Source organism: Indicator indicator, chromosome 38 (assembly GCF_027791375.1).
Source record: "Indicator indicator isolate 239-I01 chromosome 38, UM_Iind_1.1, whole genome shotgun sequence".
Taxonomy (NCBI): domain Eukaryota; kingdom Metazoa; phylum Chordata; class Aves; order Piciformes; family Indicatoridae; genus Indicator; species Indicator indicator.
This window is the reverse complement of record NC_072047.1, coordinates 1,974,301-1,985,069: the sequence shown is the minus strand read 5'-3', so window position 1 is coordinate 1,985,069 and position 10,769 is coordinate 1,974,301.

Genomic DNA, 10,769 nt, shown 5'->3' with positions numbered 1-10,769 from the left:
TCATAGATTCACAGAATGGGTTGGGTTGGAAGGGACCTGGAAGCTCATCCAGTGCCAACCCCTTGCCATGGGCAGGGACACCTCCCACCAGCCCAGGCTGCTCAAGGTCTCATCCAGCCTGGGCCTGAATACCTCCAGGGAGGGAACATCAAGTCTTGTTTAAAAGATTTTGATTCATAGAATCACAGAATGCCAGGGGCTGGAAGGGACCTCTGAAGATCAATTCCAACCCCCTGCCAGAGCAGAGTCCTCCAGGCAGGGCACACAGGAACACATCCAGGTGGGTCCTGAAAGTCTCCACAGAAGGAGACTCCACAACCTCTCTGGGCAGCCTGCTCCAGGGCTCAAGCCAAATAAATTTCTCCTCATCTTCAGGTGGAACCTCCTGGGTTCTAGCTTGTGCCCCTTGCTCCTTGTCCAGTCACTGAGCACCACCACACAGAGCCTGGCACCTTCATCCTGACACCCACCCCTCAGGTATTGATAGACATTGATCAGATCCCCTCTCAGCCTTCTCCAAGCTAACAAACCCCAGGCCTCTCAGCCCTTCCTCATCCTCATATCAATTGATATGTCCAGCTCTGGTGCTTGCAGCTGAAGAAGGACCTGGAGCTGCTGAAGCAGGTCCAGAGGAGGCCACAAAGATGATCAAAGGCTTCAGCATCTCCCCCATGGGGACAGGCTGGAGAGTTGGGGCTGGGGAGAAGAGAAGGCTCCAGGGAGAGCTCAGAGCGTCTTTCCAGTACCTGAAAGGGCTCCAGGAGAGCTGGGGAGGGACTTGGGACAAGGGCTGGGAGTGCCAGGATGAGGGACAATGGCTTTGAGCTGGGAGAGAGGAGATTGAGAGTGGAGATGAGGAAGAAACTCTGAGTGAGGCTGGGGAGAGACTGGCACAGGTTGCCCAGGGAGGCTGTGGCTGCCTCCTGCCTGGAGGTGTTCAGGACCAGGCTGGATGAGGCCTTGAGCAGCCTGGGCTGGTGGGAGGTGTCCCTGCCCATGGCAGGGGGTTGGAGCTGGATGAGCTTTGAGGTCCCTTCCAACCCAACCCATTCCATGACTGATTTTTAGTGTGAGCAATAAGCTGTGAGCTCAGCCCTGGCTTGGAGGCTGTCACTTTGCCACCACTTGAGGACAGTTCCCTGCCTCCTGCCTGGCTCTGGGAAAGCAGCAGGAGCAGGATGTGGATTGTTTGCTGCCAAAGTGCTCTCTTGTAGATGCCAGAGGCTGATGATCCTTATCAGCTTGAGCAAGCAGAGAGACTAATGAGCTTATTTAGGAGTGAAATTGCTCAGGCAGCAGCAGTGGTCAGTTCAAACCTGCAGGAGTTGGTTTCTCAGCTGCCAACCCACCCTGCAGAGGGCTGTGCAGTGCTGGGGGCACCCTTGGGAGGGGGCAGGGACAGTGGAGGTGTTTACCTTGGCCACGTCCTGTTTGCTCCTGCTGCAGTGCCAGGGGGGTGCAGCCTGGGTGTAACTTGGCTGCCCTGGCTGTGGGAGGCAGACGTGGCAGAGCTGGCACCTTCCAGCTCAGGGAGCTTGGGAGGAGGAATCTTTATTGTCCTGAACTACGTCAGGCAGCCTTCAGGAGCACTTCTGTTTGCTTGTGCAGGCAGGAGCTCATTCCTTCTGCAGCAGATGGCTTCTGCTCTGTCCAAAGGGCTTGAGAGCCTCCAGGGCCTTCCTCTCTTTCCCCAGTGCAGTTCCACCTGAACAGGATCAGTTAAGGCATAGAATCACAAATGGGTTGAGTTGGAAGGGACCTCCAAAGCTCCTCCAGTCCAACCCCCCTGCACTCAGCAGGGACATCTCCACTGGAGCAGGTTGCTCAGAGCCCTCTGGAGCCTGACCTTGAACATCTCCAGGGATGGGCCCCAACCACCTCCCTGGGCAACCTGTTGCAGTGTTCCAGCAGCCTCCTGGTGTAGAACTTGTTCCTCACATCCAATCTCAGTCTGCTCTGCTCTCATTTCAAACCACTGCCCCTGGTCCTGTCCCTGCAGGCCTTTGGGGACAGTCCCTCTGCAGCCTTCTCCTCTCTCCCAGCCCAAAGCCATTCTCCCTCATCCTGGCACTCCCAGCCCTTGTCCCAGGTCCCTCCCCAGGTCTCCTGGAGCCCTTCAGGTACTGCAAGGCTGCTCTGAGGTCTCCCTGGAGCTTTCCCCTCTCCAGCCTGAACAGCCCCAACTCTCCCAGCCTGTCCCCACAGGGGAGGTTCTGCAGCCTCTGCTCATCTTGGTGGCCTCCTCTGGACTCTCTCCAGCAGCTTCAGGTCCTTTTGCTGGAGGCCCCAGAGCTGGAGGCAGTGCTGCAGGTGGGGTCTGAGCAGAGCAGAGCAGAGGGCAGAATCCCCTCCCTGTGCTGCTGCTCTCCCTGCTCTCAGCTGCCTTCTCAGCTCCTTCCACTGGAAGGCAGCTCTGAGGTCTCCCTGGAGCCTTCTCTTCTCCAAGCTGAACAGCCCCAGCTGGATGATCTTTAAAGTCCTTCCAACCCAATCCAGCCAAGTCTGTGGTTCTTTGTAAGCCAAGGCAGCAGCCCAGGAGCCATTCTGGGTGTCACTGTGGGGCAGTGCTCATCTCCTGTAGGCTCAGTGAGGATCCAGTTCCCACACTGGCTTACTGTTTCCATTGTTTTCAATGGGGCTTGGATTTGTGCCAGTAGGACCCAGTTCTGCCTGTGTGTTGTGAGGCTGGAGACTGAGCATCTTGAGACTCCCCTGTGTGCTCTCAGGCTGTGTCCTGCTCTGGTGATGGCCCCATGTGAGCAGGGCATCAGCCCACAGCAGCAGCAGCTTGGGTATCAACCTTCCCAGCTCTGCCTGCAGCATGGAGAGAATCCCTGGTGGTGAGAGGTGTCCTGCCTGCTCCACCCATCCAAAACCCTTTCCTGGGCAGGAACAGCAGCAGGCACCAGGACAGCCCAGGGGTGGTCCTGCTGGAAAGCAGCTCCATGGAGAAAGACCTTGGAGTGCTGGTGGGCAGCAAGTTCTGCATGGGACAGCAAAGTGCCCTTGGGGCCAAGAGAGCCAATGGCAGCCTGGGGGGCAGCAAGAGAAGTGTGGGCAGCAGGGCTGGGGAGGTTCTGCTGCCCCTCTGCTCTGCCCTGCTGAGACCACAGCTGCAATCCTGTGTCCAGTTCTGGGCTCCCCAGTTCCAGAGAGACAGAGACCTGCTGGGGAGAGTCCAGGGGAGGCTGTGAGGATGATGAAGGGAGTGGAACATCTTGCTGTGGAGAGAGACTGAGAGCCCTGGGGCTGTTTAGTGTGGAGAGGAGAAGGCTGAGAGGGATCTGATCAATGTCTATCAATATCTGAGTGGTGGGGGTCAGGATGAAGCTGCCAGGCTCTGTGTGGTGGTGCTCAGTGACAGGACACAACAGGTACCAGCTGGAAGCCAGGAGGTTCCACCTCAGCATGAGGAGAAAATTGTTTGGTGTGAGGGTGCTGGAGGCCTGGAGCAGGCTGCCCAGAGAGGTTGTGGAGTCTCTTTCCCTGCACACATTCCAACCCCACTTGGATGCATTGCTGTGCAGACTCCCCTGGGTGCCCTGCTCTGGCAGGGGGCTGGACTGGATGATCTCTGGAGATCTCTTCCAGCCCTACCATTCTGTGATTCTGTGATTCCCGTCGTGAGCACAGGAATGGCTGCTCAGTGCTGGGCTTGGGAGGTGTCCTCTGGCTGCCTGGGGTGGGGTGAGGTTTGAAGAGGGCTCCAGATGGGGGCTGGGAGGCTGTGCTGGGTCAGCAGGGGCTTGGGGTGGGGTTCCAAGGACAGCATCTGGTCATTACACCTAGAATAGGTACAACTGCTTCAGGCTCTTCTGGTGTGGTTGAGTTCAAGAAGGACCTGAAGATTCCTGCTGTGCAGATCCCCAGCCTGCCCTTCAGCCACTCCTGCTTGCACCCATGCTGGGCAGACACAAATTCCCTCTCTGTTTCCTACCTCTCCCTCAGAGCAGAGGCTGCTTACAGCCCTCTGAAGTTGTCATCTGCTGCAAGGTGGACATGTGCTTGGGGCAGGATGTGCCTCAGCCCAGGCTGCTAGAATCACAGAATCAGTCAGGGTTGGAAGGGACCACAAGGCTCAGCCAGTTCCAACCCCCCTGCCATGGGCAGGGACACCTCACACCAGGTCAGGCTGGCCAGAGCCTCATCCAGCCTGGCTGCAAACACCTCCAGGGATGGAGCCTCAACCACCTCCCTGGACAACCCATTCCAGGCTCTCACCACTCTCATGGGGAAGAACTTCTTCCTCACATCCAGTCTGAATCTCCCCACTTCCAGCTTTATTCCATTCCCCCCAGTCCTGTCACTCCCTGATATCCTAAAAAGTCCCTCCCCAGCTTTCTTGGAGCCCCCTTCAGATATTGAAAGGCCACAAGAAGGTCTCCTGGGAGCCTTCTGTTCTCCAGACTGAACAGTCCCAACTCTCTCAGGCTGTCTCCAGAGCAGAGCAGCTCCAGCCCTCTGCTCATCCTCCTGGCCCTTCTCTGGACACCTTCCAGCCCCTCCAGATCCCTCTTGTAACAGAGGCTCCAGAACTGGACACAGAGCTCCAGGTGTGGTCTCAGCAGAGTGGAGCAGAGGGACAGAATCCCCTCCCTGGCCCTGCTGGCCACACTTCTCCTGCTGCAGCCCAGGCTCTGGTTGGCTTTCTGGGCTGCAAGTGCTCACTGCTGGCTCCTGCTGAGCTTCTCCTCCCCCAGCACCCCCAAGTCCCTCTCCTCAGGGCTGCTCTCCAGCCAGTCCCTGCCCAGCCTGGATTTGTGCTTGGGATTGCCTCCACCCAGCTGCAGGACCTTGCACTTGGTCTTGTTGAACCTCCTGAGGTTGTCATGGGCCCAGCTCTGCAGCCTGTGCAGGTCCCTCTGGATGGATCCCTTCCCTCCAGCCTGTCCAGGTCCCTCTGGATGGATCCCTTCCCTCCAGCCTGTCCAGGTCCCTCTGGATGGATCCCTTCCCTCCAGCCTGCCCAGGTCCTTCTGGATGGATCCCTTCCCTCCAGCCTGCCCAGGTCCCTCTGGATGGATCCCTTCCCCCCAGCCTGCCCAGGTCCCTCTGGATGGATCCCTTCCCTCCAGCCTGTCCAGGTCCCTCTGGATGGATCCCTTCCCTCCAGCCTGTCCAGGTCCCTCTGGATGGATCCCTTCCCTCCAGCCTGCCCAGGTCCCTCTGGATGGATCCCTTCCCCCAGCCTGCCCAGGTCCCTCTGGATGGATCCCTTCCCTCCAGCCTGCCCAGGTCCCTCTGGATGGATCCCTTCCCTCCAGCTCTCTGCTGCACCACACAGCTTGGTGCCATCACCAAACCTGCTGAGGCTGTACTCAATGCCTCTGTCCATGGCACCAACAAAGATGTTGAACAAGGCTGGTTCCAGGACTGATCCTTGAGGGACTCCACTTGTCCCTGGCCTCCACTGGGACATGGAGCCATTGACAGCCACTCTTTGGGTGCAGCCTCAAGCCAGTTCTGTATCCATCTCGTGGTTCACCCATCAAACCCATGTGTCACCAGCTTGGAGACCAGGATGTGGTGTGGGACAGTGTCCAAGGCTTTGCTCAGGTCCAGGTCAATGCCATCAGTTGCTCTCCCCTCAGCTATTAATGTTGTGACCTTGTCATAGAAGGCCACCAGGTTTGTCAGGCAGGATTTGCCCTTGGTGAAGCCATGCTGACTGTACCCAAGTTAGCTAGAAGTTAGTTTGTCTGCAGAGAAGCCTTCTGATAGTGCTGCAGGGCCTGGTGTGAGCCATCAGCAGCCCAGCCCTCAGCAGCAGCTGGTCTGCAGCAGGAGCCTTCTGCTGAGGGGCACACAGCTGGACACTGCTTACCAGTGGCTGTGACCTCTGTGAGGTAGAACTTTGTGTGTGGCTGCAAACTAGAAGAGGGAGAGTTGGAGTAGATATAAGGAAGGAATTTTTGATGCTGAGGTTGGTGAGACACAGAATCATGGACCAGAGTCCAACCATTGACCCAACCCCACCATGGGCACCAAACCATGGCCCCAGCTGCCATGGCCACAGGGTTCTGGAACCCCTCCAGGCATGGGGACTCTATCACCTCCCTGGGCAGCCTGTGCCAGCCCCTGACCACTCTTGCAGCAAAGAAGTTTTTTGTCATCCCCAACCTGAACCTCCCCTGGCATAATTTCAGGCCATTTCCTCTCATCCTGTTCCTTGCTCCTTGGGAGCAGAGCCCAACCCCCCCTGGCCCCAGCCTCCTCTCAGGAGCTGTAGAGAGCAATGAGGTCTCCCTCAGCCTCCTCTTCTCCAGCCTCAACCCCCCCAGCTCCCTCAGCTGCTCCTCCCCAGCCTCTTCTCCAGACCCTTCCCCAGCTCTGTTGCCTTACTCAGGCCCTGCTCCAGCCCTCAGTGTCCTTCATAGTTCCTGTCTCCCCCAGGAGCTCACTTTCCACTGCCACAAGCCCTCCACCTTCCTCATGGAAGATGTAGAAGTGGGAAAAGCTCAGTGCTGGAGCCAGCCCTGCTCCACCCCACAGCTGGCACAGGGAAACAAAGCCCCAAGCAGCTCTGTTCCAGGTCACTGCTCTGCAGGAGCCAGTCCCAGGACTGGCACTGAGGGCCTGGGGTTGTTCTGGGATGGAGCAGGGGAGCACAGAGGCACAGCCAGGGGAGCTGGCTGCGAGCTGTGGTGTGCTTAGATCCTGACCTTCCTGCTTCATTTGTGTTCTCCTCACAGCAAGTCCAGAATCTCCTCTGGCCTGGGTTTTTCTGCACACCAACATCGCTTGCTGGGGTTTTAAAGGCAATCTCTGAGTTTTTGGTGTCAGGATGAAGCCAGCAGCATTTCCCTGATGCTTTGGATGGCCTTTGGCTCTCAGAGCTGGTTGCACATGGACATCATCTGGGCTGGACAGAGCAAGAGGGCTGCTGCTTGGCCACCACAGTTTGTCCTGAAGGATCCTGAAGGATCATCCTGAGGCTTCCTTTATCCTGCTGCTGAATGGGTATCTGATGGGGGAGCAGGGAGGAGACCCCCCCCGGGCTGTGGACAGGGGGGTGCTGGGGCAGGGGCTGCAGGAACCTGGTTTAGGAGGGGATGTGTGTGCCCTGTGAGGGGTACAGAGCTGCTGAGGGTACAGAGCTGGGTCAGAGGAGCTGTGTGCCCTGTGTGAGGTACAGAGCTGGGTCACAGGAGCTGTGTGCCCTGTGTGAGGTACAGAGCTGGGTCACAGGAGCTGTGTGCCCTGTGTGAGGTACAGAGCTGGGTCACAGGAGCTGTGTGCCCTGTGTGGGGTACAGAGCTGGGTCACAGGAGCTGTGTGCCCTGCTGGGAGGGTACAGAGCTGGGTCACAGGAGCTGTGTGCCCTGTGTGGGGTACAGAGCTGGGTCACAGGAGCTGTGTGCCCTGCTGGGAGGGTACAGAGCTGGGTCACAGGAGCTGTGTGCCCTGTGTGGGGTACGGAGCTGGGTCACAGGAGCTGTGTGCCCTGCTGGGAGGGTACAGAGCTGGGTCACAGGAGCTGTGTGCCCTGTGTGGGGTACAGAGCTGGGTCACAGGAGCTGTGTGCCCTGCTGGGAGGGTACAGAGCTGGGTCACAGGAGCTGTGTGCCCTGCTGGGAGGGTACAGAGCTGGGTCGCAGGAGCTGTGTGCCCTGTGTGGGGTACAGAGCTGGGTCACAGGAGCTGTGTGCCCTGTGTGAGGTACAGAGCTGGGTCACAGGAGCTGTGTGCCCTGTGTGGGGTACAGAGCTGGGTCACAGGAGCTGTGTGCCCTGCTGGGAGGGTACAGAGCTGGGTCACAGGAGCTGTGTGCCCTGCTGGGAGGGTACAGAGCTGGGTCGCAGGAGCTGTGTGCCCTGCTGGGAGGGTACAGAGCTGGGTCACAGGAGCTGTGTGCCCTGTGTGGGGTACAGAGCTGGGTCACAGGAGCTGTGTGCCCTGCTGGGAGGGTACAGAGCTGGGTCACAGGAGCTGTGTGCCCTGTGTGGGGTACAGAGCTGGGTCACTGGAGCTGTGTGCCCTGCTGGGAGGGTACAGAGCTGGGTTACAGGAGCTGTGTGCCCTGCTGGGCTCAGCTCCGTCTGTGCTGCCCCTCGGCGCTGTCGAGGCTGTGCCCCGGGCGCACCTCCTGGGCTGCTCTCTGAGCCCCGGATCCTCCCGCGGGAGGTGAGCTCCGTTCCTGAGCCTCGGGGCTGTTATTCAAACGGCGGCGGGGGCCGCGAAGCTGCGGCCTGGCTCCTTCCTCCACCGGTGCCGCCCGGGGCGAAGCTCTGTCGCCCCTGCGGGCCTGGGCCGCAGCCGGACCCTCCCACCCGGGACCGCTCCGGCTGCCACGTCCCGGGGATGGGGCGGGGCCAGGGCGGGGCGGGCGGCGGCAGCCAATGGAGTTGCGGGCGGGGCGGCTGCGCGCTGGGCCCCGTGCGGGCGGGGGGCGGGCGGCACGGCCCCGGCGCGCAGAGCCAGCGCGGCCGCGGACGGAGGCACCATGTGCGGTAAGAGCGGGCCCGGGGGGCTCCCGGGAGCCCGGCGGGACCGGGCCGAGCGTCCTGACAGCGGCGGGAGGGGGTTCCCGGGGGGCGGGGCCCTGCCGCCCCTGCCCGGCGCCCCCTCCGGCGCCCCCAGCGCTAGGCTGGCCGGTACCGCGGCGGAGCGGCCCCGGGCACAGCCCCGGCGGCAAACCGGGGCCCGGCCGCTTCTGCGCTGCGGCTCCGAGGGGCTCGGGACCCTTAGCCGCAGATGTCAGCGCCGGGGCCGTGCTCCGCGATCGCTGCTCGGGGGGAGGGGGCTCGGAGGGAGAATCCTCTCTGAATTCCGTGCGAGCGGGGCCGCTACAAAGGGCCCGGGGTCCGCGGGGGACGCGGCGGCACAGACTGGGGCTGTCCGGCTGCCCGGGGGGTGCCGGTGGGGTCGGTTCCGGGGGCGGTGCTGGACACGGCGACAGCCCTGGGCTGCCGGTGAGGTCCGGGGGTAGGGGGTTAGGATCGAGGGGAAATCGATCCCTAGAGAGCCCCGGGGAGTGCTCCCGGAAAGGGACACCGCGGGGCCAGCAGCGGCTCCGCTCCTGTCAGCACCACCGCTCGCAGCTGGGAGGTGCCGGTTCTTGGCGCTCGGAAGGCATCCCGGCTCCTGCCGTGGACACTCACACCTTGCTCCAGGCTTTCCCAGTGCAGGTTGTGAGGTAAATTGATTTAAAGGTGGCTCAGTCATCCCCGTCTGACCGTCCCCCGGTGCTGGGCATATGCCTTGGGCACAGCCCAGCCCAGCTCGGTCCCCACAGGCGCTTGTGTGCTTTGCCCTCCTGTTGGCTGTGTTGGTGCAGTTGCTGTCCCTCGTCCTCTGGACAAAGGAATGTAACCGATCCCTTCTCTTCCCCTTTCTTTGCATCACATCAGCCTCATGTGTTCACGTGGAAACATACCCAGCAGGGATCTGTTGGCAGCTCCTTTGCCTTTCCACGTTTCCTCCTGTTCATTCTGTGCTTTTTAGGTGCACACCCCACAGAGTGCTGGGTTTGACAGGCAGTGTGCAGGTTGCCCTTTCTCTCGTGGTGTTGGTGAGGTTGAACCAGCATCACCTTCAACCTGCCAAGGCTGTGGAGAGGCAACCAGAAAGTCACCCTGCAGCCTGCATTTAACAGCCCGTTAAATGTGTGTGAGAAGAACAAAGTGGAGCAGAGCCAGGAGCAGAAGGGATAATTACGATTATAAATAGCTGGCTGCAGGAAGGGAAATGGCTTGGGTGCCTTGCTTGAGGTCCAGCCTCTGGAATGGACAATGTGAACATTCTGCTCTTCGTCTTGGGCTGAGATAAGCTGCAGGGCATCCAAGCTTTGATGTGTTTGCTGTCAAGCAAAGCTCTTCTTGGATGTCAAAGCACTCCATGAAGCACTCAGAAGAGCACTGAAGGGTGGTTTGCTCTGTGAACTTGCTGCTCTGGGAGCCAGAGATACACCCTGTGGGGAACAGCCAGGAGAGCAGCAGCTGAGTGCATCGATGATGGCAATGGAGGAGCTCCCCAAGATCCTGGCTGAAGACAGAGAAGGTTTGGCAGGGACCAGCAGCAGAGCTGAGCCCCCAGGGTGCAGCCACAGAAGTCTTGTGGTTGGCAGGAGCTAAGGAATGGCACAGCCCAGCTGGTGAGCAGAGGGTAGGAGGGATGGGGGCCTTGGCTCTGGTTGTGGTGACACTTTGGGCTTCTTGCATAGAGCAGCAGCAGAGCCCAGCAGTGGAACAAGGGGAGCAGACCATGGCACTGCCCTCTTGCTCCTGTGAGTGTCAGAAATGGGCAGAGCTGGCTCACAGCTGACCCAGACACACTGACAAGGCTCAGCTGGCTCTCAGAATGCATCAGGTTGGAAAGGACCCTCGGAGGTCCTCTTGTCCAACAGCCCTGCAGTGGGCTGGGACACCTCCAACCAGATCAGGTTGCTCAGGGCCCCATCAAGTGCCTGTAGTCTGTGTCTTGGCTTTGTATGCTGTGGCCTCCACAAGCTCTGGGCAACTGTGTGCACAGTGTGGTGCTGGTGGTGCTGCTTGAAGAAACCCTCAGAGAAGGTTTCTGTGCTGAGATTGTGAGTCAGGGTAGATGCAGCTTTGCCTTGCCACGCTGTCTGGTGAGTCCATGCCTGTGTTCAGATCTCCTCCCAGCTCATCTCAGGTGGAAAGATGGTGACTAAGCTGTTCAAAAGCTGAGGTGGCAGTGCTGCTGCTGCTGGCATCCCTGCTGCTGGCATCCCTGCTCTGGCAGGGGGCTTGGACTCGATGGTCTCTGGAGGTCGCTTCCAGCCTCTAACATTCTGTGATTCAGTTCTC